We start from the raw sequence: 27,327 nt of genomic DNA, 5'->3' as shown, positions 1-27,327 counted from the left end.
CTTCTTTTCCAGTAAAGATCCCTATTTGACAAAAGCCAAACTCCTTGACCCTGTCTGGTGGTTTCCAGAATCCAAAAAACTCATTGTTGTTGCATTCAAAGTCCCTGTCAAGAACTGTACTTTGTTCCCAGAGAACTCTGACATTACAGACATAGAACTTCTGATGATGATAAAATGAGGTCCTATTCCCAGTACTTAGGATAATAATAAAAGAGGCCAATACAACATTTTTTATGCAGCTCCATTAATTTCAGATACTGCCTTAATTCCAAGTAGGTTATGAGATCAAATACATGGAAAGGATACTCCAAACTTAAAACAGAACATTTATCCACATGAGAAAATGCTCCCTCACTAAGTTAAGATCTGGGGAGAAGTTGCATATGCAGATGCATATTTTCCCTTTTGATATCAGTGTGCACAAGTAAATAAAAAATTGGGGAGGGGCTCCATTTCAATATATTAGATCTAAAAAATATTTTACCTCCTTTTATTTCTCAAATCCATTGAAAGCACAACAAAAATATGCAAAAAGAATAAAAATCATAATGTTTCTAAGAATTGGAAGATAGTACATAAGTGGGCCAAAGATTCGGTAAATTATCTTGAAGATGAATGACAGATGAGATTTTGCTAATGGATAAAACAGGGAAGAGAAAAGACACTATTCAGACTGTAAGAAAAGGCACAAGATAAGCTACAATGAATGTGGGAACTGCTACTCCACAAAAAGGCCTCTGAAATTGGGGACCTAGAATGGAGCACACACTAATGCAGCTGACTGAACAATCTGTGGGCTGGTGGTATGTGTTGTACAATAAAGAAGGCCTATGTTTCTGATGTCAACAATAAAAATTAAAGGAAAGTAGAAATTCCAAAAAAATTAAAATGCTGTACAAATATTTTTAGCAAAAAATATGAAACATGATCATAAGAAATTTGTGGAATCTAAGAAAAGAGAACATTGAACTTGAAACTTGAAATATTCTTCTTCAAGCAGACTTGATTTAAGGATATACATTACATTGCCTCTATAGCCACACTGTGGGTCTGCAGTGAATAATAATGAGCAATATCATAATATTGTCAATGATATTGATTACTTTTTGGTTTTCAGGATCAATATATAAACAAAGCATAAAACACTTAATTAAAGTTACCATTCCGAATGTAAATGCTTTCAGTGTTGGTAATGTAAAAATAATGGTAGAACTGACTAACAATAAGTGTTAGAGGAGGGGAAAAGATGGCAGAGAATGTAGGAGCAATCAACTCCATCACATCTCATACCATGGGTAGTTATCTAGTATATTTGAATCTGATAGAATAAGGAATAAAAGTATAAACAGTAGAAGAGACAAAAGAAGGAGTAGGGAGAAGGTACACGGAAAAAGGAAGAGGGGTGATGGATGAGAGCTGAAATTGTCATTTTAGTTATTTTTTACAGCAAGGATTTTAAAGACAAACTTGAATGTATAAGCTAAGAAATTGATGTTTAAAGTTCTCTGAAATAGATATTTAAAGCTATAATGGTAACTACTGGAAGAGCTAAAAAGAGAAAATATCACAGCTGGTGGCCTGTTGGGAACAGGGCAATAGCTAATGGAAAGAGACAGACTTTTCATTTGGCACCCTTATGTTTGATCAAAACTTTATTCCCATGAGCATGTACTTTTAATATTCTCATTCACACGCTGAATTAAAACATCCTACATTTTCTATCCTTTCAATTTTCAAATCCTCAACCAAAGAGGCAATGACTCCATACAATGATCAAAACTTGACAGCAGGTTAAATTTCCATGATTTTCAACTCTAAGGTCAGTAGCCATCTCACTGGAATTCTCCAAGCCTGGCATATATCATCTTCTGGACTTCAGGAGCAGATCTGAAAATCACCAATTGTCTGCCTCTTTTTCCAGAATCACCATTTTTCTATGGATATTAGCTTATCTTACAACCAAGTATCATCTTTCAGTAGGTCTCTTTAATAAGGCATGCTGATGAAATCCAGGAATTCCTCACTTTTGAGTTACCAGAAAAGAAAAACCTGCCAGAACTGACATCCGGAATATAAGACATTCCAATTTTTGAGCTCTAACAGAGGGTATTGATTACACTTGTAGAGCACTCTCAGAAACTTCTGAACCCTAACGACAAGGATAGAAAAAATGGTTATTATATTCTAAAAATATTCCTTCTGCCTGCTTTAAATGCCAAAGAGCCAGAGGACAAAATGTAATGCTGTGCAATCTGCTTTCACTTTCCATCTCCATCCAGCCTCTAAGCACACCCCTCACTTCATCTGGCCTTGCTTGGTTTCACATACCCCTAGCTTCTTTTCACTTTTCTTGGTTTAATGTATCTTAGCATCACTTCATATTATTTGAATACATGATATACTACTGAGAGACCAAACAGAATTATCAAACTTTCTTAAAAGAATAGACATTCAGTTTGGCTTAGTTATTTAAAAGTACATAGATTTCTAAGTACTACAAACCTATTGCAGGGTTTCAAATTAGAAAGTTTACGTAAGTTGGGTAAGGTCACACAGCTTGCAAATATTAGAGTAATGCTCAGAATTGTTGTTGTCTTAACTAAATAATGATTAAGCATAAGGGGACATAATAATTCTCAAACCTATAAATCTATAATAAACTTAATAAATATTGCCTGACCTGAAAATTGATGATGGTACAAAGATCTTTTTACATATTGGCAAGTTTCTACTGAGGCTTATTCTAGGCTTTTAGGGGTTACTTAAGTTCAGGGAAATAAAAATTTGGATTTTTCCTTTCATATAAATCACAAAGATGTTGAGACAAGAATCATTCCATCTGATTATAACAATCTCTGAGACTATTAAACACCAGAGTGTTTTATGTCTGAATAAAAAAATTTTTTAAAGGCTAACCTATTTTCATTCCAGCATTGCAGCATTAGCATAAAATATCTTTTTTCTAAAATGCATCAACTTTTTAATCCAATTTTTCTTCTTCTTAAAGATTTATTTATGTATTTATTTTTAGAAAGAGAGGGAGAGAAACATCCATCGGTTGGTCCTCGTACATCCCCAGCCTGAGACTTGGCCCACAACCCAGACATGTGCCCTGACTGGGAATCAAAACAGTGACCTTTTGGTTTGCAGGCCAGCACTCAATCCGCTGAGCACACTAGCCAGAGCCAATTTTTCTTCTCTTTATATTACTAAATGTAAACATACAATGTCTTAATTATTATGAACAACAGTCAAAAAAAATTTTGAGAACACTGCATTAAATCTACAACTGACTATTTCCATACTGTACCTCACTATTTTACCTTAAACCTTTTCTACATTACCTGGGAATTTATATTGCTTGCTAGAACTAATATGAAAATAGATTATGTTTTACTAGGCAATACTAATTGGTAATAGTAGTTGCTTGGAGCATTGTGTTAAAAATGATGCTAGTGTTCCAACTTTAGTGGTAAGAAGATACCCTAATCAATTAACATACTTACTATGGAAGCAAAAAGAGAGAAATGACGGCATGTGCTTGTTATTTTTGTCAGTTGCTCAAATCTAGCACAGTTTTAAATGTTGGATAGTTTTATGTTTTCTAAACTAAAACACACTTTCATCAATTTAAATTCTGTAATATAAAATTTATACTGAGTCTTCAGAAATTACCAAAATTGTCAGAGTTACCCTAAGCTGCTACAGAATAAAAGATGGAAGTAATCCAATATAAATATCAACTTGTCATTTAGAGTCCTGGAGGGTAAAGTCATAGGAATCAAATGACTTTGTAACTTAAGTCCTCTAACTTAACACCATCTTTTTCTAAATCCAGTTGATTTCTCTAGGGATTATAACTGTCCATAGGCTAGAAACATTTTCTTTATTTTTAAAAATACTTTCCTTTGAATAAATAGGATGCCTAGTAACAGACCCATGTGAAATATATATATATATATATATATATGAACTTTACACATGATCAAGGAGATATCACAAATCAGTTAGAAAGGGAAGGATGATTCTAGGACAACTAACTAGGTACTAGCATTTTTTTAATGTTTCAGTTAGATCCTCATCTCACAAATATGCCAAAAGTTAATTCCACATGGATTAGATTTAAGTGTGAAAGGTTATATCATTTTTTATATCTACAAAAACATGGGTTAACCTGATTTCTGATTAGGGAAAGAATATTTAAATTGAAATTCAATGGAAGTAATGACAAAAGTAAAGATCAAAAATATAACTGACAACAAATTTTTCTTTATAGGACATTTTATAAATAGCTGTCTCAAATTATTAAAAATTTTAAAACATATACATTTTTTTCAAAATATCAAAAGCCAAAACTGAAAAAGAAACAACCTAAAGGTTTTTAAAAAGGTTAAATAAATTGTTCCAGTTAAGAATGTTTTGGTTTAAAGGAATGGTTATCTATTCAAATGATTTCCCAAGGAAAACTTATGGGAAATGAAGTACAGGAAGTATAGTTAGATCTCATGGGAATAGGAAAATGATTAGGTAGCTCTTCTCTCCATTTCCATCTCTCTCTGGTCCACATGGTCTCTTTTCTCTGGTTCTCTGGTTCTCTGTTTCTCTGCATACCTCTGTGCTCTTTCTTCTGAAGGAAATCATGCCCACTTCTCCTTTTAGCTTCAGTTTACATGTGGCTATCTATAACTGGCCTTGGTGCCAATTCTGGCTCCAGAATCCATCGTGTTCATATTGACTCATCTCTCCCCACCTTATTCCCAAATTTTTTGGGAGAAGATAAAATAGGCCCAACTTGGGTCAGGTATCTACACATGATTCAACCAGGTATGTCCACCAGGCAAAAGGGTATCCCATGGACACAGAGCTGGTGAGGCGTACTTATTATTCAGTAGGTCTGGATACAAGGCAATTCCAAAGATAGGCATATGGGATGGGCAAACACCAAAGACAAATCTATGACACAATTGATGGTATTGTGATGTTAGCATGGAGCTTCATAATATCAAGTTAAGCAAGAAAGCCTACTGCAAAGTTTGTTTTTTTTTAAGTATATTTTATTGATTATATTGTTACATTAGTTCCAATTTTTTCCTCTTTGCTCCCCTCTGCCCAGTACCACCCCTCCCTCAGCAATCCCACCCCCCAAACCCATCCATGCCCATGAGTCATACATACAAGTTCTCTGGCTTCACACTTTCATATATTATTCTTTTTTTTTAGATAATTAATTTTTTAACAATAAAAAATAACAATCCCTCCCTCTCAGACTTAAGACCTTTTATAACCTTATAAAGGACAATGGGCGAAGGTCTCGAGCTCCTCTAGCTGCTTCAAGCCGGACATGGTCATCGTCCTACCTACCCTTGGGTCCAGAAATCCCTATAAGAGTCGGGGTGTGGGGTGATGGCCTTCCCATATGGGGAAGGATCGTGCAGACTCCAGGTCAGTTGGAAAGCCTACTGCAAAGTTTTATGGTCAAAATTATCTCCAATATGTGAAGAAAAAAAGCATGGCTATTTCAGCGGTACTAGACAACGGTGACATTTTTTTTTTATTATACTAGTTTGTACTTTTCCAAGTTTTTACCACAAACATGCATAATTCTAATAATCAGGAAAGCAATAAAGTAAAAGACCAAAGAAAAGTCAAAAAAATTTAGGAAAAACTGCCAAGTACTCAATTTAGTTTGTGTTCTCAGGTCACAACTTTTTGTGACATGTCCCAACTCTCAATCCTATAACATACACTCATCTACTCTGCTATTCTTGTGGTCATGTTGATTAGAATATTCTTCCAGGCTTCCCCTGCTTAGTGGATGCTCCTCATCCCTTAAGGCATGGATGAAACAGTTAGTCTTCCTCAACTCCTCCTCCGTGTCTTTGAGCCCCGGATTTATAGCTCTGCTATAATCCTATTCCCAATTGTGTTTTCATAGGCTGCATATGCCTCTGTCCTCCCAGCTACTCTTGCAACTCCTTTTAGGAAAACATTCTATATGATTAATGCTGTTTCATCAGCAACTAGCACAGGACAAAGAGCAGGTTCTCAGTAAATGTTTTGCTGAATAAATATTGAAAAAGTGAAAGAATTCTTTCCTTATTAGGGTCAGACACTGCAATTGTTCTCATCCTTCCCCACAACCCCAAATTTTTTAACAAGAAAATAAATGAGTTATTTGTGACAAACCAGGAAAAAAAAAAACAAATGTGGACTTCAGAGCTCAGAGACTAGTTTTGAGTCCTAGCTCTGTTACTCATTAGTTGAATAAATTAAGTTTTTCTGAGCCTCAGTCTCCATATCTTTAAAATGAGGGTGAAAACATCTTTTATACAAAGTTGACTTAGGATTAAAGGCGAAATATATAAAGTGGTTAGGACATAGTAAGAACTTAATAAATGGCAGCTATAATTCAAAATGGGGTCATTAACTTGATGATAAATAGGTAATACCCAGAGATTCATGTACTAATGAAAAATATGTGATATTTGAATTATTTTTCAAAACTGATTAAAAGGAATTTTATCACCAAAAATCATTAGTATATTTATAAATGTAAAGGAAAGCCAGTGCCCCTAGAATACACAGGATTGTAAAATTGTGTGAAATCCAATTTACAGGGATTGTCTGATTACATTTCAGCACTTAACACACCATTTCAAATAATCTTTTTCAGCTGAGATACCATTAATCTATTAACACACATTATTTTAAACAAAGTTCAGGTTGTCAAACTCTGCTATTGCACTGTTCTGATAAGTAGGGTCAGATTTTCCTTCTTTTGTTAGCTGGGATCAATACAAAATGCAATGGAATGCTTATCAATAAGAACATTCTAAGAGAAAGGAAATGGCCAAGCCACAGAATGCAGAGAAATCCATCTCCTGGCCTGGAGAATGATGTACTGAAGAGACACACAGTAAACAAATCTGGTTATCCAAAAAGTATGTTTTCCACTTGGTGGGAATCTGTGAGTGGGGCAGGGAATTAGCTTGGGTGGGTGCTAAAATCTTTGCATTTTATTATATTTATGCATTTTTTAACTATGTATTTATTGTGTGGAAGACCCACACTGGGGAGTGGGCAGTATATAAAGGTAAAAGTAGGGTTCATGCCCCTAGGGTCCAATCTACTAGGGAAGCATGACAAACCCACAAGCAGCGCCAGCATTGGGTCATGCAGGACATGTGTCACAACACATACATCTTAAGCACCCTGTAAGCATTACATGGTTAGAAAGGACGCTTGGCGTCTCAGAGATTATTTCATAAGAGAAAGATTCAAAATGCTTACTGAAGTTATTCAGTAACACAGCAGTCCTAGGATTGGAGTAATGTTTCCTGAAACATATGCATGCCATAAATATTTTTCTTCTAGAAAGTACATGCATCTAAGGTCTCTGCAATTAGTCCAAAAATGCTAGAATTTATGTTACCTATTAATGATTTTTTGTTTTAATAGTAATATAGCTCTCCTCCTTGGGGTCTTTGCACTTGCCATTCTTTCCCCTTAAAGATCCCTCCCAAATTTCACACATCCTGCTCCCTCATCCATTCAGATCTCTGCTCAAATGTCCCCACCTTATTGTCTTCTCATTGCTTCGCTCTTCTCTCTCCTCTGCTTTATTTTTCCCATGGTATATATTATTACATGAAATGTTGTTTTACATTTGTTTATTTTCTGTCTCTCCTTGCTGAAAGTCATGAGCATGTCTGTCTCATTCATCACTATACCCCAGGACCTAAAATATTAATTACCTGCTCATAAAATACACCTTATGAACATTTGTTCAATGAACATAAGAATGAAGTGCCTCCTTGGGAACATTATATTCTTTTGAATAATCTCAAGAATGGCAGAGCTTCATCTAGTGGATGTGAATTTGAATTTTTGACTCAGTCAAGTTTACTTAGAGAATCCTGGTTAATAAGATGGGTGGATGAGACTGAATTCATTCACTCATTCATTCGACAAATACTTTTGACAGTGATTGTGTGCAAGACACTGTTCTAGGTGCTAGAGTATTTGGTTGACCCAAAATAAAATGTGACTAAAGTGCAAGATGATGGGCTTCATGATGTGACGGTAAGCTAATTCTGAAGAGTTCCAAGGATGTCTCACACAATAGCAACACAACTGAAATAGAAGTAAGCTTTAAAAAATGACCTCTGATGGCATAGATGTGGAGATTCTGGCATATTTGTTTTTATTTTTTTATTTTACTTTTCTTTTTTTTTGGTTTTCTTTTTTTTTTAATGTGTTTTATTGATTATAATATTACATTTGTGCCAATTTCCCTTCCCTCTGCTCCCCTCCACCCGGTGTCCCCCCTCCCTCCAGTTGTCCCCCCATTTTAGATTATGTCCATTAGTTGTGCATACAGTTCTTCTCAACCTCTCTCTGTCTATTCCATTCCCTCCTACCATGATCCTTAATTCCTATATCATCTCCCTCCCTCTCCCCATTCCCCCTCCCCGTTGACCTCCCCCCAATATGTTCCCCGTACCTATAGTTCTTTTTCCACTCTCGTTGCCTGTTTAGTTTGCCTTTGTTTCAATTCCCTAGCTTCTGTTGTTTCTTGTGATGCAGTTTTCATTTTAGGTTTCATTGTCTTGATCCTCCTTTTTCTAAACCAGTCCCTTTAACATCTCATATAACAGTGGTTTGGATCTAATGAACTCTTTCAGTTTTATTTTGTCCTGGAAACACTTTCTTTGTCCTTCTATTCTGAATGACAATTTCGCTGGATAGAGTATTCGTGGTTGTAGGTTTTGGATTTTCATTACTTTGAATATTTCTTGCCAGTCCCTTCTTGCCTGCAGGGTCTCCCTTGAGAAGTCAGCTGATAGTCTAATTGGGACCCTTTTGTACATAATTCTTTTCTTCTCTCTTGCTGCTTTTAAGATTCTCTCTTTATCTTTAATTTTTGACATTTTGATTATAATGTGTCTTGGAGTGGTTCTCCCTGGGTCCAGTTTTTTTGGAACTCTCTGTGCTTCCTGGACCTGTAAGTCTATTTCCTTCCCCAAGTCTGGGAAGTTCTCCTTTATTATATTTTCACTCAATTTTTCAAGTTCTAGTTCATCTTCCTCGCTCTCTGGCAAACCAATGATTCTTATGTTGGGCCTTTTATAGCTGTCCCAGAGGTTTCTGATCCTCTCATCATTGCTTCCCATTTCCTCTCTCTGCATTGGTTGACTGCTTGTTCCTTCTCCATATTCCGGTTTGTTGAAATGAACTCTGGATTTTTTTTCCTCACCATCTGTCTCGTATGTGGTTTTGTTCCTTTCGTTATGAGTGTTTTTCGCTTCTTTCTCATCTTTTTCCAGATCTTTTGTGAATTCTGTAAGCCACCTGATAACAATGGCCCAGAACTGATCATCTGACAGGTTTCTTATCTGTTCATCTGTCAGGTTCTCCATCTGTTGCCTGGTGAGCTGTGCCACTGGGATTTCTATAGTTGTCGGCCTCATTTTGACAGATGCGTTTTGTTTTCTTGGGCCGGCTGTAGGGGGCAGTGCCTGTGTACTCATAATGACCCAGCGACCGGCGCCGTTCGGCAGCCTTTCTTGCTGTACCATGGTGCTTTGTCGTCACAATCCAGCGACTGGTGCCTGTCCGCGACCTATTTCGCAGTCCTGTGGCGCTTTGTGTGGGGGCAGGGGTCCAAGATGGATTCACACAGTTATTCCGCTAGGAGACCAGGATCCGTCCTCCCGCCCCCCTGGGCCGCACTGTTCAAGGCGATGTGGTGGCTGCTTTCCCCAGCGTTGGGGTCGCGAGCTGCCGGGGGTTCGACTGCAGCCGGGGTTGTTCTCCCCGCCGCTGTCCCAGGTGCGACCGCAAACAGCACCGCCCCCTTTTGCTCCCCTTACCTGCCCAAAGGGCGCCGCTGGTTTATAACTTCATATGTTGGGCTTCCGTGTAGTTTTATTTTCTGGAATTTCTAGTTATCCTTTGTTTTGAAGTAGTTGTATTCCTCTCTAGTTGTGGAGGGAGACCTAGCACGTCCGTCTAAGCCTCCATCTTGGCCGGAAGTCCCATATTTGTTTTTAAAAGATAGGTTTCAGCTTTTTTTTATTCTACTTTCTATAAATACATTCTCTCAGGCACCTACAGTGGGTATTGTGGAGTCAGGAAGGGGAAGAGTTGTAGTGAGGTCTCCTCTAAATTATTCTGGACTTGGTGGTGTGCAACAGACTCATCTTCCTCAGCTGTTTATGTGTGGAAATTGAGTAATGCTGCAAGTTGAAACTTAGACAATCTGGGGTTTCACTGAGCCAGGGAAAAGTATTTTCTGATATAAGTAAAAATCCTAAAGACATGCATAAGAATAATATATGCTGACAAATAGCTCTTATTTGGCTTTGTTTTTCCACCTCAGAGTCTAAAAACAAATTACTTGGCAAGTAATCCTGGCTTATAATAGGGTCCTTTAGAACAAGATTATCTAAATATAATCCTAATGGTGCTAAATACTTCTCTACATTTAATAGTGCTTGAAAGTTCTAATCTATTGTATCGAGTTGGCCAAAAAGTCCATTTAGTTTTTTCCATAAAATAAGACACATTTTTCATTTTCACCAATAACTTTATTGATTTGAATACTTTGAGTATGTCAGCTATCTTCTGCTATTGGATTCTAGTGAGTAGAGGCCAGGGGTGCTGCTAAACACCTTCCAATGCATAATACATCCCCACAGCAAAGAATTATTTGGCCAAAATGTCAGTAGTACCCAGAAACTTCACAAACCACTTTTGACACGTTTGATCAGTCACACCACAAATCTTTTTTTTTTTTTTTTTTTTGCATTTTGGTTGCATTTTTACCTTTTTTGAAATAATAAAACATAATTCACCATAAATTATTGCATAACTTCTTCCATCTTCAATATTAAAATGGCTGCACACAAATTCATCAATTTTGATGTTTTTTTAAATGCATGCTGATATGACAGCTGTCATAATACAATTTAACAAAATTATATTATGCTAGTTAAAGACGACTAAGCACTACTAGAGCCAGCATGAGGAAAAAAAGATTTGAACTTTTTGGCCAATGCAATATATGTGGTAAATTCTACAGCCAGGCCAGCTCAGCATTTATTAATACAAAATTGTGAAGCACCAGATTCTGTTTTGCCTTTCTCTAAATGGCTGTCTGTGTGGGTTCTTCATTCCCAACAAAACCTTGCACTTTGTCTTCAGTTACAAGAAATATTTTCCCCAGGAGCTCCACAAGGTAGCTGTCCAATAGAAATTATTTTTGGTGTCTCCTCTGCTTCAACAACCCTTTGAGTGCAGCAGATCCTGGACAGCCAGATGTCCAAATTATAATAGTTAAAACCACATGTCTGCAAGACCCATACAGCTGTGGCTTCTGTCAGCTCTTAAATAAAATATTAGATGTGTGCCTATTGTCTGTGAGCTGCCCACGGTCCCTTGTTCAGCTGGCTGGGGTTAAAGGGTATGTAGATTAGTTGGCCAGCTCTTTGGTAATTGTCACAGCCAGTTACTTGATAACCCATAGAACACCATTCTTTAGAGTCTTTGTTGTTAAGCAGTGAATTCAGGTAAAATAACCTTATCCCAGTTCTCACCTAACCAATTTTTAAATGAAGGATATAGGTTGGGCTGTCTGCCACACAGGCTGCCCACACACCGCTCTTGTTTTTCCACCCAGGCCATGAAATGAGCGCTGATCACTTGGACAGCCCTAGTTTGCAGGCTGGCGTGCAGGCAAATGGCAGGAAGAGGCTTTCATTCGGGTGTGCTCATAGGTTGCCTCTGGCATTGTGTACATTGTGTACCTTCCAGATCCCGGTTTTGTGACTGGCCAATATGTCAGTCAGATGGGCACAGAGAAGATCAAAACTAGTGACAGAGAATTAAAGAAAAGGGTGTGCCTGATACTATATCAACTATGTTGCTGTCGCTGTTGTTATTATTGTTGTTGTTCCTTTTTACATTTTAAAACACCTTTCTGCCCTCAGTACTTGTATAAATGCTGCTCTTTTCTTTAATGAACAAGAGCACTGAGAAGGAGGGGATCAGACGGAAAAATCTCATTTCAGTCCCTCCAGGACAGGTTTGAACCAACTTCTGCCTCTAAGGGGTTGATCACAAACAAGATAATCAGTCCCCTCACAATTATACCTGTTCCTAGTTGAAAATTTTTGAGGAGGTCAGGAAATAATGTTACAGGTGAACATCTTAGGTAAATTCCACTCTCTATTTTTATTGTCTCATCTGGTAGTGTTTGAGTAGAAGAGAAATAAGAAAGTGATGTTTTGGTTTTCTTAAACACCTATGAATTTCAGGGTATTATGTTAAGTGAAATAAATTAGATGGAAAAGGACAAATACCTATAATTTCACTCATATGTGGAATGTAAAACAAAGTAACAAACAAACAAAACAAAACAAAAACAAATTCATAGATATAGACCAACAGAATGGTGGTTGCCGGGGGTAGGGAAGTTGGGGGAGGGTACACTGGGTAAAGGGGGTCAAATCTATAGTAACAGGTGGAACCTAGACTTTTGATGGTAAGCACACAATAGAATATATAGATATAGAATTATAATGTTGTACAGCTGAAACTTACATAATGTTATTAACCAATGTTGTTACCTCAATACATTTAATTAAAGCAAAACCCATGAATTCAACTGAACGTACTTGCCATGTGCCATGGAAAGTCACTTGTCCTCAAAGGCAGTGTTTGGACTCTGCCTGGAATTCTCATTTGCTAGGGCCTGTCACTGTCACTTTTACTGTGAATCTTACCTTGGGTATATACCCCATTCATTAATATCTAGACCTATCCTAACAGATAATTTAATAGGTAAACGTTCTCTTTCTCAAAAGTTATGTTCTTATTCAAAAGGGTTCACAAAAATTCCTTCCAATAACAATTTCCATTAACATGTTTAAAATGTGTTGGTTTTTTTTTTTTTTATTTCATAGTGAACCAAAGTATACCCAGAGGGTACAAAAATTATGGGTTGCAATATAGTTCAGGGAGAGTACAGAAGACATTTCTTCAATGATGTCCTCTCTCAAGACTCCCAGCTGGAAACAGAGGGAGTCTGACAGCTGATGGTTAAGAGCAATAGGAACCTAAAACCCAATTTCCCCATTTGTTAGCTGGACAACCTGGGGCAAGTTACTTGACCTCTCCCACCTCAGTGTTTTCATCTTTAAAATGGGCATAAAAATGTTTTATTTAAAAATACATTGTTGTGAGAATTACATGACATAATGCGTGTAACCCTGTCACCATCTAATAATGTCAGCTTTGATTTTAATGACCTCTCCTCTGGTGCCTGCATTATCTCTAACTAACACTAAAAAAGTCCTTGTGCTGTGCGCAAGGCTCTGTGCTGGTCACTTAAAATCTAAACTGAGTTAATGAAGATAGAACATTAAAAGACTTCTTTGGGTATTTGTTACTTAATGAAATCATATGATTTTTTAGAGCATGAAGAATCAACACGGCAGAAGCCTCACCATGTGAGTGACGCTCCTCTGCTGGGGCAGCAGCGCGGACACCCATGCTTACGCAGTAAGTTCCCTGTGGCAGGAGAGGGCACCAGCATTTAGCTTTGCAACTTCCTCTCGCCCTATTAAATCAGCCGCCCAGAGTAAGTGGTCAGTAAACATTTGCTCAGGATGTTGAGTCAGGAAAGGATGAGGCAAAGAAAGAAAAGGAAGATGTCAGGTTCAAAGGGTTTCCTACACCTTTTGCTGTTGTGTTCTTGTCTATTTCCCTTTTAAACCTAAATTGCTCGAAGTCCTTTATGGACTCCTTCACAGTATGGGTACACAGAGAGGCCTCTTACTATCCCTAGTACATGTATGTAAGGTTATCGAGACAAGATGCAACTGACTGAAGCAACCACATAAACAAAACTAAACAACAAAACATTAATTTGGACAAAATTTCATGCAGGCCTCCTTGCATATCTCCACAGAGTTTCCCTTGAAATGGCGACTTAGTTCAATGTGTACTGTATGCCAAAAAGAGGTGCTCAGAGTCTTTCAATAAAAGGAACTTAAAAATAAGAAAAGAGAGAAATATGACTCTGTGCACAGAGGGCCAAACACCCAGACGGGCTCGCCAAGCTCCATGGGGACATGCCGCTATGGCTCCACTCTATAAAATCTTCTGTTGGACACAACCCATTACAAACATGGGCCAAGGACCAAGGGCCACAACATAAACTGATGGAGGTAAAGCACAGGAAGACTTCTCCAGCACAGTTTTTGTGAGGCAAAGGATGAGAAATCCCAGTCTGACTTCTGAGGTTGGTGAGAGTTTAACCTAATAAACTCTTTTAACATAGATGTTTTGGTTTAAACAGAATTTTTTCAGCCATAAAGCAGGTTAAGAAGCCATTGCACTTCTCATCTGCAATTTCTACATGGTAAATCTGTTATCTGATGGCTCTATGCAGAACCCAAATGAAAAATCCTGTCACCTGTATAACATGCAGAATTGTTTTTGTTTCCAAACTTCACCATTTTTTAGATTGATGATCAACTGTCATTAGGGTTAGAAAAAAAATTAAAGGGCTTTTCACAGTCCTTTTGTGCCTTATATTTGCACTATAACCTTCATATAACAATGTACTCATGATAATAATCTCCTTTATATTGAGACCATCCTTTGAATAGCGTTACCTTATAAAGTAGTCATTTTGATATTTCAGGAATAAAATTCCTTTGGGTAGAGTCCCAGAGCCACTACAACTTTAAAACAAATCAGTCTTCGTAACAAGTCATGTATTAAGACTCCTGTGTATTTTAAGGTAGGATCTGAAGAGCACTCTATCTTTGATACTCAGATGTTAGAATCTTAAACTAAGACATGTTCACTTTTTGCTGTGTCCCATCTCTGAGTATTAAGAGCCACAATATCTTGACATTTGAGGCACATTCTATATTCATACTTCACACAAACAAGGCACACTTGCACATTTTATCACCACACAAAATGAGCATAGATAAACATCTCTTTCTTTCTGTCCTGTACATGAAATTCAGCCAGGAGGCATTATTATTGCTTCCTTATTCTAGTTCATTTTGCATGGTGATAAAATGTGCACATTGTATTTTAACTAAACTTTCTCTTCTTTTCTGGAGTTAGCCTGTCTCCTTGCCCTGAATAATTAGAGAGCATCTCCCTCTCTGTATATCATTTCTACTTTCTGAACTTATAGCTCTTCAGAGCTGCAACCAGTTCTTTTTTATTTTGAGACAGTAAAGGGTCTCCCAAAAGTGAGCTCTTTCTCAAACATGCTTATCTTTAGCATGTTAAAAATCTGCTTGATTCTTTTTTATCTAGACCAAACTCTGGTAAGGATATTTTTGTGGGGTTTGGGTTTTTGTTTTTTTCTCTCTCTCTCTTTTTCTGTCTCACAAAAACCAAGTGTTCTCCAGCAATGAGGCAACAGAAAAAATCAATACTTGCCATGTACCATGTAACCAATAGAATAAGGGGAATGATTTATGTATGGATGGATGCAGCCTGAATCAGCTGGGGCCTCGCACAGAGAGCGAGATAGAGAGAGAGGGACAGAAGAAGAGAGAGAGAGAACAGGGGAGGTGGGGGGCAAGCCAAACTGCGGAGATTATTTCTACAGTGGAACCAGATTTTTTTTCTGCAGTAATAATCCCTCTCTCCAGCACTGCAGGACATGGGGAAAGCCTGCAATTTGTGGAGTATCTGATGGCTCAGCTCTCCCTCCTCTCCTCAGAGTCATGATGCCATGTTCATATTAAGGCATACTGAGAAGGAGAAAATGATGTATGGCCTGCGGTCCTTCAACCTTCCAGTCATCTCCACCCTAAGAAAGGCTAGTGATGGGTCGACAAGCACTAGGTGACAGAGTCAAATTATCAACAGGATTTAAAAAAAAACGTTCCAGCACCGCTTCATAAGAAGACCCGCGGGAAGGGCTTACAGAGACGAGCACTACTTTGTACCTCAGGAGTTTCTGCTGGAACTGTAGTTTGGTTAACTGGAAATCCAGGGCGCTGCAGCATTTAAAGGTATTTAATCCGGAAGGTAACTTTTAGGGTAGCTGAGACTCTCGCTCAGAGCTTAGATGTTAACGTGTTTGTGGTATGAAGGTGCAAATAGCACCAAGCCCAGCTACTAACAGCTGGGCACGTGGTGCTATTGTATATTGAATTCTGGTGGTTGTGACTTTAAACTAGGCTAATCATTTGCTTTAGAATGACTTAATATATTTTTTTAAATGACAAAAATTCCTACTTCCTGCTTTAAACTCGGGGAACCTTGTAAGACTTTGTGAAAGGCAAATTTGACTATTTCTTTTGAATATCTTTGCTTTTTTGAGATGTGTTTAAATAAATCAAAATTTATTTTTATAAGTTACCTTATTTCTACATTCTGCTTGAAACTACAGGAAGCTTGACAGCATTATATTTTCATCAGTCTGTTAAAGAAGACTGAATCATGTCCTTTTATGAGGAACACTGACTCCATGTAATTTTTTATAATGTTCTTACATCCTTTAAGCCAACTCCAGTGTTCATGTCACAGTTAGGTATTCCCCTAAAATATCCTGCATTCTATAAAGGATTCATTACACTGCACATAATTCATAGAAAGATATTTTAAATACCGAGTGTGGCAAAATAATGCCATGCCATTAATAAATGCTTTATTTGGAACTGGTAGTGTTAACACTCATATGCTATTAAAATAGCCTTTTTCCCTTTCAGTTGAAAGTAGCTATTCAACACAACATTACTATAAACTCACCCAATAAATGCCATGTTATTTTTAAAATATGTACGTTTACCTTAAACAAAGTTAAACTCTCTCGACAAAATATCATATTATTTTTAAATATGTATGTCAAGCCTATAGAATTATCTTAAATTCCCTTAACAAAATTCCATGTTGGCTTTTAAATACTTATATTTAAAGTGTACTGAATGGCAACTTTTAGCATTTTTCCACATGTGTATTTATTTTTTAATTTTTCCTTTCATTTGGTACATGATTACTTTTTTTGTTTCTAAAATATTGTATTTAGATCCTTATTTACATTGCATAGTTTGTATGTTTATTTAATGTGCATACATAGGATTAAGAATTAGAAATAAAAAGTAGATAACTAAAGAAATATAAAGAGCTATTCTCAGCAGTCCTCGTTTTTTAAATAACTTTTCATACTTTAATACATTTTTACGGGAGTTAGTGAAGAGCAGTTAAGTTGAAGCACTATTAGTTATAAATGAGTAAATATTCTTAGGTCTTAATTTAAATATCTAGTCAATGAGAGATTGATCTACCCTGTTCCTTGCAAAATTATTATGGGAAGATTTCTATATAAACTAAATAAATACAAGTGATGTCTTTCCTCTAAACAAAACTAGGGTAATAAAAATGCACTCCACCAGTAAACTATATGTAGTGAAATATCTTTCAGTAATTGTAACACAGAATGATTACCCAAACCAGCAGAAACTATGCATATTCATTTTCACTAGAGGAGACCAAGGAGATACCTGCTACCTCCACTTAGGGACAGATGAGTCTTGTTTTTAACATTTTGATCTTGATATCATTCTCCCTCTCGATCTTCTATTGGCCCAGACAGGTAAAACAACAGAAACCTATTACCATCTTCACTTTTGGTTCTGCTGCCTCAGACAAGCTGTGCAGCTGAGGGTTAATAAACACAGAAAATCTGGAGATGGTCCAAAAATAGTGAGGACCATGAAGACCAACCACAATCCTGCAGGTCCCTCAGCCAGAAAGAACATTCTAAGTGCCTTACAAGCAGGTATGGGCTCATGAAAAAACTAAAGCACATGGAAATGAAGAAGTATTATCACAAGCCAGGTGCTCCTGAACTGTAAGGTAAGTACACGCAGGACCCTTTTGCAGTTTATTTTTAAAGATGTGTCATGGCCACTGATGAAAAACTGTTATCTGTAGCCAAGAAAAGATTAAAAGCCTGCCAAATGCCGCAGATAGTGTTTAATGAGTCTAGCTGCATCTGTTATATTATTTGAGCAGGGTTTTATGACTACAGGTACCTGGTGTGTTAGCAAACCGAGCATCCTGTCTTTGACAATAGGAGAAACACACAAAATGAGTGATAAACTAACTGCAGGCAGGAAATGAGTAAACAGGAAGCCCAAGAACTAGATTTCACTGTTAGTTAACAAAATGCCAATCACATCCTTTTATTTAAAAAGCTTATGTCTATGAAACATAACTTTCCAAGTTCTAATGAAAGACAAATAATCCTTTCCCCAATATGAGATAAATATCCTATAAACATTAGGAGTTAAAATGCATACATAAAACTCATGTTGGCATATTGTGCTGTGACAAAAAAGCAAATCTTCTTCATTGTGAACAGGGTCTTTGGTGAACATCTGCTATGGTTTATTCTTTTTCATCAGTGGTTACAGTTTCACTGATGAAATACCCATTAAAGAGAAAATCAATATCTGAGCTTAACCGTCTGCTTTGTTTTAGTACCTCAAATTATTTTAAAAACTGATTAACATAAATAACTCACTATTTAGGAAATACAAGTTAGTGCTTCACTTTGCTATTCTACCATCCACCAAAAAAATAAAATAAAGAAAGAAAAGGTAAGGGTCTCATTTACTTAACAATTCATTCATCCACTTAATAAAAATAAATGAAAGAACTAATAAAAAGATTGACATTTTTATTTCCCAAAGTCTAATTTCATTCTTGCATTAATATAAAGTAAAATTTATATAAATGAAGTTATTCTACTATTAAAAATAAATATTATTACTTCTAACTATGTCTGCTTATACTGAAGAGATACCTTGTAGTCTTACCATAAAAGAACTGTTTCTCATGCACTTCATTTCTTTTTCCTTCAATTAGTCAATAGCAGTCAAAGCACCTTGGGTGAGTGTAGTTTAATCTGAACATAACTGGACAGCAAGCTTCTATTTTCTAATTTAAACCAACTTCTCTTAAAGTAGAACTTGGATTGTATTTAACAGAAAAGTTGAAGGACAACAAAATGTGACATTGCATTTCTGTTTCCTGATACATTGTTTAATGTGATTCTCTGTCCTTTCTAGACCTTACCAAGTCATAGAAGCACAGGCAACAATCTACTGAAAATATTAAAAGATGGATGCCCAAACTCACACCTCAACCAATTCGCCTGGTAGCATGAGTTTTCTAGGCCCCTGTCCTGGCTGTTTGTATTTGCATCTTTATAGATTATATGGAGATACAGATCCTTTTGTCTCTCAAAAAGCTGTCTAGTTCTAGTCACAACTTACATGGTTTTACTATCTGGGCTGCTTCATTTATTCGAGTAGAATTTTTCTCTCATAAGATCTAAATGAGAGCATATCTTCCCCACTCCCCGGGGAATAATACAAAAGATAGGAGGTTCTTAATAAAACAATTAATTGTGATAAATTTCTGATTCTTGCTCCTTCGTCCAGGGCTATTTCCATGGCAACATCCTCTCATCCTATTGTTGGGTTGTTCTTCACTCACACAGCAGGTTAAGCCCAGGGCAGCCAGGGCAGGCTGATGGTCAGCCTTTATTTTCTCTAGCCCTTAAACAAAGGTTAGTTGAGGTCACTAGAAGCCAAAGGGTAATTACTTTTTCTCCACAGGGTTAAAGGTACACAGATTGCTATTGGGACAACTGTATGGATGACCTTCAGCTTTTAATGTTCAATCTTCTTTTCTTTCATCAGAGTGAATAAGTATGATATAACAGTGGCAATGCACCCACATGCCTGAAATTCAGAATAGAAAACCAAATGTCTTTTTATTTTGTAAAGCTACTATCTATTAGCATAATATACTTTTAGAATCAATTATAAAACCCAATGTATAAAAGATTTCCTACCCTTTAAACAGAAAAAAAAAATGGCAGAAAATTGCAGCCATGTAGTGGTTTTCTTATTTGGTTAATCTGATATTCCTAATTCCTCAGGCTTCAATCATTTTCCTGAGAGTGTGTTCTTTAAAAGTGGGGAGAAAATGGAAGCTTTTCTGGCACCATGAAACATCTGGGGTTCTATTTTTTTCCCCTTGAAACACAAATTGTGTCCTCATCCCTCTGAACTGATTAAGAGTTAAGTCAAATTAAAATCAGTTTGCTCTCCTTGCTTCTCTGTTCTCAAAGAAAGACAATAGATCAGGGGAGAGGGAACTTTTTCAAACTGAATACTTAGAACATTTTGCCCACTAATTTGAAGAGTCATTTTTAGATTTCAGCTCTTTATTTCAACATGAAACTTTTTTTTTAAGTGATCGTTATAGGCTTCAAAAACACAGCCAGCCACCAGCCCGGTGGATGAATTTGCTATTATTGTACCACAAGCAAAGAGACTTTCAGCTCCCTGGACACGATAGCTTTGCTGATGGTTCATCTCAATAGATGCACTGAAGGGTGTATGAGCGTTTTCTTGTGGGAAGAACTACAATTATTCGAAAGAGCTACAGAACCCATTCTGCAGCCTTAGCCAGAAAGAACCATCCCCCTGTGTCTCACCATCTTTGTCTAAGAGATTGCCTTGATGAGATGAGCATAAGGGGAACTGAGAATAGACCCCTCATCCCCATCCCAAGAGGAGACATTGTTTCTGCCCATTTCTCAGACTAACCCATGTGCAATCTGAGAGCAACGAGACATTATTTTCTTCTAGTCCTCTGTCTCATATTGATAGCACTGACCTCACTGCCTCTCCAGCTCTTCCCTCACACTCCTCATTTTGAGTCATCCTTCTGCTCATGAGATCACTGGGAACTCTCCAGAATCATCTAGCAAACTACCACTCCAGGTTGCTTCATCCACTTGGCTTGAACTTAATGTCTCATCCTTTCCTGATAGGCTACTCAGACTTAGTCAAGCAGACTGTCACCTCGTGTGTGTGACTTCACCCTCCCTGGGCTTATGCCATCCTCTCTAAATGCCAATCCTCTCTTCCAATTTCTGCTTCTTTGAAAGGTTGGTTTAAAATTTAGTTCCCTGAGGGATCATTCCATATTTTATCTTCTGCTACATTTAAATAAATTAAATAAATATATTAATTGAAATACATATTCCATATTGTATATCTATGATATATGACATACATAATTGTACAATGAAGTAATAGAAAATGCATTTAAATATCAAATCTTAATAAGTGACAACTTTTTAAAAACACAAAGCCTTAAATTACTCCCATTTACAAATTCTGGGGCCTCTTACAACACTACTGTTTTACATAAAACAATTTATTATATAGTTGTCATCAGTATTTTTCTTGGCAAGTTCTGTTTTTTTCACTATACTTTTTATCGTTCTTTCTACATCTCTACAAAGTCCTCATGGCTGTCATTCTTGAGAGAGAAACATTTTCGTATCATATCACAATCTCCCAAAATAATACCCTTCCTGTTTTCAATGACCATGAACTAAAATGTGCTAATTGATAATTAAGGAAATAACAGACAGTAAAACAAAGTATAACCACACTCAGGGATATTTTACTTAAGGAGGGATTCCTGAAGACTTCAAGACCCATAGAGCACAGTTCTGGATGTGGAATGGTTAGCGGCAGAGACAATATTTTAAAAATGAGGTAAGAAATCTAAGGAGACAGGTATCAGGGTTTGGCCTGTGACCTGGCTGCATGTAACCAGGTGAGGAAAAGGAGAGAAAAATCTAGTACTGTCCACAGCTGGTTGACAGCAATGTCTCTCTCTGGTAAAAGAAATTGCCCTTTTCTCAACTACAGACTATAGCCATAGGGACCAATTGCATCCTCGCATCAGGGCTTCCTGACCAAAGGAACTTAATTAAGGCAAAGCTGTTACCTCCTAAAGCTGGCTCTAGGCTGATTAGCTGGTTAAAGAAGTGTTAGGTGGAGTGATGGGTTCATACAAGCTAAACCTTAGGAAAATTATTCTTTTCTTTTCTGCATAATTTCTCCCCTTTCTGATTCCCTTCTCATCATCCCCAGATGCCCCAGCTCCCCAGAATCCTATCACATGGGGGTTTTAACATCAATAGACCATATTTATCCCAGATTTGTTAAGAAAGCTACCTGGATGAAATAGCCGTAAACAATGCATCTCTAATAAAGGCATTTCAGGCATTTTGGATTTTGGTGAAAAAGATATTTAGAAGTAAGTATCACCTTCCCAGATCCTGCCAGGTCACCCTTTGAGTGCTCTCTGGGGCAGGGACAAATTAAAAGCAATTTATATGAGACATATAAGATAGAAGCTTCGGGCAACACAACAGGTCACATACTCATTCAAAAATGGACATGAACATTCTTCCTCTTTCAGCAAGAAAGTCAAGCATTTGCCTTTAGTTTCTTACTATTTCATAAACTATTTTATCTTCCCTTAAAAACAGAGCCATTGGGTTCTCTGTCCTATAATAGGCTTCTCTCTTTCCCATTTTGTAGAGAAAGTATCACTAACAGGTTCAACATAGATAAATTTTCACAATCACAATAGATTCTTCCTCATGTGCCAGAAATAGATGTGACTTGCCGTCACTTCTAATCGGTGTCTCCACATGTGAGGATGTAGGGCTGTCCCCTGTGGAACCTGTAGCAGAAACTTCTCTAGCGGTTGTTGAGGAGGTGCAGAGTGATAGGGAAGTGCCATGGTCCAGAGCATCAGGCCTTAGTGCCAAGTGAGTGATGAGTGCTCAGGGTTCCAGCACTGACCACCTGACACCTCAGGGTGGCATGGTATCCTAAAGCTTGGGGCACTTCTAGGGCTGACATGAACTGGGACCTGGAAGAAGACTGCATCACAGTGCTGCTTGAATTTTAGCATACATACAAACAGATTTCCAGATCTCACTTCTTGAGCAGCTGATTCAGTGGGCCTGCGTCAGGCGGTGGTGCCGCTTCCCAGCTATGGACTCCATGTGGGGCAGTATGCACTGTGGAAGATTTCTTTTGTCTGGATTTCACTCATCACACTTCTAAAATGTGCCACCACCTTTACATTGGTCAAGGGGTTTCTCACCCATTCAGGAATACTTGTGACTTCTAGACACCACCCTTTTATTTTCTTACCTCTCTTTTTTAGCTTTCACTTCATTTTGACATAGCTCTTTAATTTGAATGGATTATATGGGCTCTTAAGAATAGCACTTTTCTACTCTGGCCAGTGTGGCTCAGTTGGTTGGAGTGTTGTCCCATAGCCACAAAAGTTGTGGGTTTGATTTTCATCAGGGCATATACCTGAGTTGTGGGTTAGATCCCTAGTCTAGGTACGGATGATCCCAGGTCAGGATGTTTTTCCCTTTCCCTTCCTTTCTCTCTCTAAAAAGCAATGGAAAAAAAGTCCTCAGATGAGGATAAAAAATCAATAGCACTTTTCCTATTTTTATTCATCTACAAGGCAACTCCAGAGAATCCCTTTCCACCAATTCCAAACCCTCACCTCTCTATCAACCCTTTCTCTTCTAAATCTTAGGTGAGCTACGAGATTGCCAAGACATACCAGGAGACATAATCTCTTTCCCCGGGAGCTTAAGCAGTTGGGTGGCCGCTTAGTACAGTGGTGAATGAGTGCATGGGCCCCAGCTCCAGACAGACAGGTTTGGTTCAGGTCCCAACTGTGCCTTTTTTTTAGCTGTGACCCTAGACAAATAGCTTAGCCTTTTTTAGCCTTCACTTACTTTTCTACAAAGTGGGAATAACAATATATATCTCATGAGGTATGACATTATTTGAAGAACATAATGTATATAAAGAGTTTAGGCACGGTACCTGGAACCCAGTAAGACCTGAATAAAAGGTAACTATTATCTGCATAAAGCCCACATGATGAACACACGGCACTAACTTTAACATTTCAGCTCAGCAGCTTTCTTGTTAGGTAATCGTGGGCAAATGAATGTATCTTTGAGCCTCAGTTTCTTCTTTTTTAAATGGGGATAATTCATCTACCCTCCAGGATTATTATGAGACTTAAAAAGAAAGAAGATATTTAAACTTCCTAGCACTATTCCAGAAGATAACCAATGACTAGTATAAATAGTGGTATTATTTAGCATATTTTCCTTTATCCAGTTAGGGTCAGAACATGAGTCCAGCCTTTGCCTTTGAACTCTAGGCTTTGAACAGCTCCTTGAAGAGCTTTCTATAGTTTTCAGTTCCAATTAAAGTGACAACGCTACTTAATTTCTGTGTTCTTGGAAGCCTAGGCAAGTCACTTCCACAGTTGGTTCCAGATTTTTGGATTCCACACACCAGTAAAATTATGTATATATTTTGTTTATCTTAAGGCTTAAAATGGAGCAACAACATTTTTCCCAGTGAAGAGGTTTTTATTTTTGTTTTAACTACCATTTATCAAGACTGCCATTTCATAAAAGAAAAGACATTTTGTCATTAAGAAGTAGAAACGCAAATCAAGAGAAAAAAGTCCTCCTTACACACACACACACACATTGTGTTGTCTTCTTATTTTACCATTAATATGAACTATGTTACCACAGAAGGCCAAGTGGTCTACTAATGAGAACAGGATCCCCTTGACTTACATTATCTTTGAGCTGACCTCACCAGCACTCTACAGTGTTTTTGTACTGTTTCTTGACAAGCAGGACAGGGATATGCTTCTTCCAAGTCCTAGACTGCTTGGCCACCTGCCCTTCCTGAAGGGGTGGAAGGGTGAGCCCTCTTCTCTGCAGTTGTTCAGTGTCCTGGTTGGACAAGATTGGCTTCCTTGTCCAGCCAGGTGCATGCTTCCAGATGGTGCTTTCCTTTCTTTTATTGTTTCCCAACATCTCCCATCCCTCCCAGTATGTCTCACCTCTGCTGGTTAAGCATTTTGCAAACAAATTAGGACTTATCTGCAGGATGTTGTGCATACTATTATTCTCCTTGCATGGATATATAAATTGAGATCTCAAGAGGTCAAAAGGCTCTCCCCAGGGCCCCAGAAATGAGTCCCTTACTATATCCTATTTGAGTCCCAGGACAAGGGTAAAAACAATAAGAAATGAATGTCTCTAAGTTGACAATAATAAGTCTGCTTGAGCAGCACTTTCATCCAGTGTCACAGCAGAGCACTGTTTTGTTCCATGTCAATTCTATGGACATTTACTGAATCCCTACTAGATGCTGTGTTAAGTGCTTAGAATACAAGTATGAAGAAATATAGACCCTACTCTCAAGGCAACAGTCTACAATTTACTTCTTCCAATAGCCCAGGGAGAGCCTTGTGTAATTTTCACTCAATATGCCAAAGACTCAGAGCAGCAGGCATGTTGTAAATGCCTCAGGTGGGCCAGGAATGGCAGCCACGGGGAGAGGTTCAGTGTGAAGGGCTGTCAGGAAATTTATGTGGTGATAATCTGTGTGTAAGGACAGACTTTACACAGTTCTTTCTGACGGGCTCTTTTTTCTCCCTGAAGACACATGATTTCTTCCCTCTTAAAGATATCTGAAAGATTGTGGCAGATTTTTATTTATTTTACTATTTTTATCAAAAGCAAATTGTGGTGACTTAATAAACAGAGGACAGTGGAAGGACAAAGAAGGACAGTAGCCTGGGGTCATGTAAACATGTTCTAGTTCTGCCACAAGCAAATAAATGCCTTGCGTGAGTTACTGTGCCTCTCCAGACCTCAGTTTTATCATCTGAAAAATGAGTCAGTTGAACTAGCCACAGCAGTCCTTATAGCACTTACTGTGTACAGATTCTCAGGGCTCTGCACAGATCAATTCAGTTAATTCTCATGGCTCTGTGAGATAGAAGAGATAGAACATTTTTCATCCCTAATTTACAGATGAGGAAACCAAGGCACAGAGAGATTTAAAATAGTCTTACTCAAAGTCATCTAACTAGTAAGTAGCAGGGATGGGATTTAGACACACTGAATCTATTTCTAGCATCTGCACTCTTGACCACTATAATGAGCTGCCTTTCAGCAAGTGAGGAGAACTAGATGGTACTAAAGTCCCTTTGAATGTTTAGATTCTATTGATCTATGAGTTTAAAATGGCCCCCAAAAGGGTCAGATCTATATTTTAGACCAGCGGAGCAAAGAGCTTATAAAAAATTTTATGATCTATGAATCAAAACTGCCAGCTTATACTACATTAGAAATAACGTTCAAAGTGCTTTCACAGATACGATCACTTTACATCTAATTGTATCTTGCATACCTAGCAAGGTAAAAGCATCATCCACCAGACCAGAAAAAGGAAGCCCAGAGAGGTCAGGACTTAATAATGGCACTCAGTAAACCCAGGGGATGAGTCTTGCTTCCCAAGCAAGCCCAGAGGCCTCCAGGCTGATGTCCTGGAGCCCATCCAACCTGAGTCACACAGTTCCTCTAGGACTTTCCCTTTGATTCAGAGAGACCCACTGAATTCTGAGCAATGACAAAGAAAGCAGCCCTTCCCTCTGAGGCTCTGCTCTGTTCCCTTCCAGTCCTGAAACTCTCGCAAAATCACCACGATATCTGGCCCTTTAATCAAGGGGGTCAGCTCACATAACCCTTCAAAATTCACATGCATATAGGGGTCACTGCAGAATGAGCTGCTCTGGCCTTGAACTCCATTCCAGGCCTTTTAAAGAGCCATCTAACCTCCCAGCTTCTGCTGGCTCTGCTCCTCCTTCCCCCATGTTTACAGGGCAACTTCTGTCCTCAGCTAGAGAAAACTGCACTCTCAAAGCATCACCTGTGCCTTGCTGGTTTAAAACGCAGCTGCTTATTCCCTTACCACACCTGCTGCTTTCCCAGCATTGAGCTTCTGATCTCATCTTCCCATCCCCCTGGAATATGCACCCCACCATTGTTCCTTCAGAGCCTACCCATGTTTGCAGTCTTACCTCACATGTCACCTCTTCCAGGGAGCTTCTCCTTGTCCTTCTGATCAGACGTGATCTATTTTCCTTGGATCACCCACAGTACTTCTCATGCCTTTCTTGTGATACATTCAGCTTCTGCCTTTTCTACTGCAGTGGGGCTTATACTTTCTCATCTCCTTTGCACTCAGGCTGCTTTTTACTTCTTGAAAATGCCAGGAGCAGTGCCTGGCACTGATAAATATCTGCTTGACCTTAAATTAATCTCCTCTCATTCCATAGAAGGATTTACTCTGCAAAAAAATATATGGAAGAGAAAAGGGATCATTAGACCCTAGTGTCTTCCCCAAATTTCACCAATGATTTTTTTTTTTTTTTATCAATTCCTGACTGACAGAGCTCAGCCCCAGAGGTGAGAACATCCCTTCATTAACTGCCATGCAGTCTGTTTCCAAAGAGGTTTCTGAGTGTGAACATGTCAATCTGAGA

General features: G+C 38.0%; 1 long non-coding RNA gene across 1 annotated transcript in view; it reads right to left on the bottom strand.

Moving 5' to 3' along the window:
- Positions 1-27,327, bottom strand: part of LOC150005993 (uncharacterized) — a 301,478-nt gene that overhangs the window by 31,282 nt on the left and 242,869 nt on the right. The window contains exon 2 of the long non-coding RNA XR_016511710.1: positions 26,863-27,131. This is a non-coding gene — a long non-coding RNA (uncharacterized LOC150005993). The remainder of the gene's footprint in view (positions 1-26,862; positions 27,132-27,327) is intronic.

This window comes from Furipterus horrens, unplaced genomic scaffold (assembly GCF_987537825.1).
Source record: "Furipterus horrens unplaced genomic scaffold, mFurHor1.1.pri manual_scaffold_6, whole genome shotgun sequence".
NCBI classification, from domain to species: domain Eukaryota; kingdom Metazoa; phylum Chordata; class Mammalia; order Chiroptera; family Furipteridae; genus Furipterus; species Furipterus horrens.
Note: the sequence above shows the minus strand (reverse complement) of the source record. Positions and strands in the feature narration are given on the sequence as shown.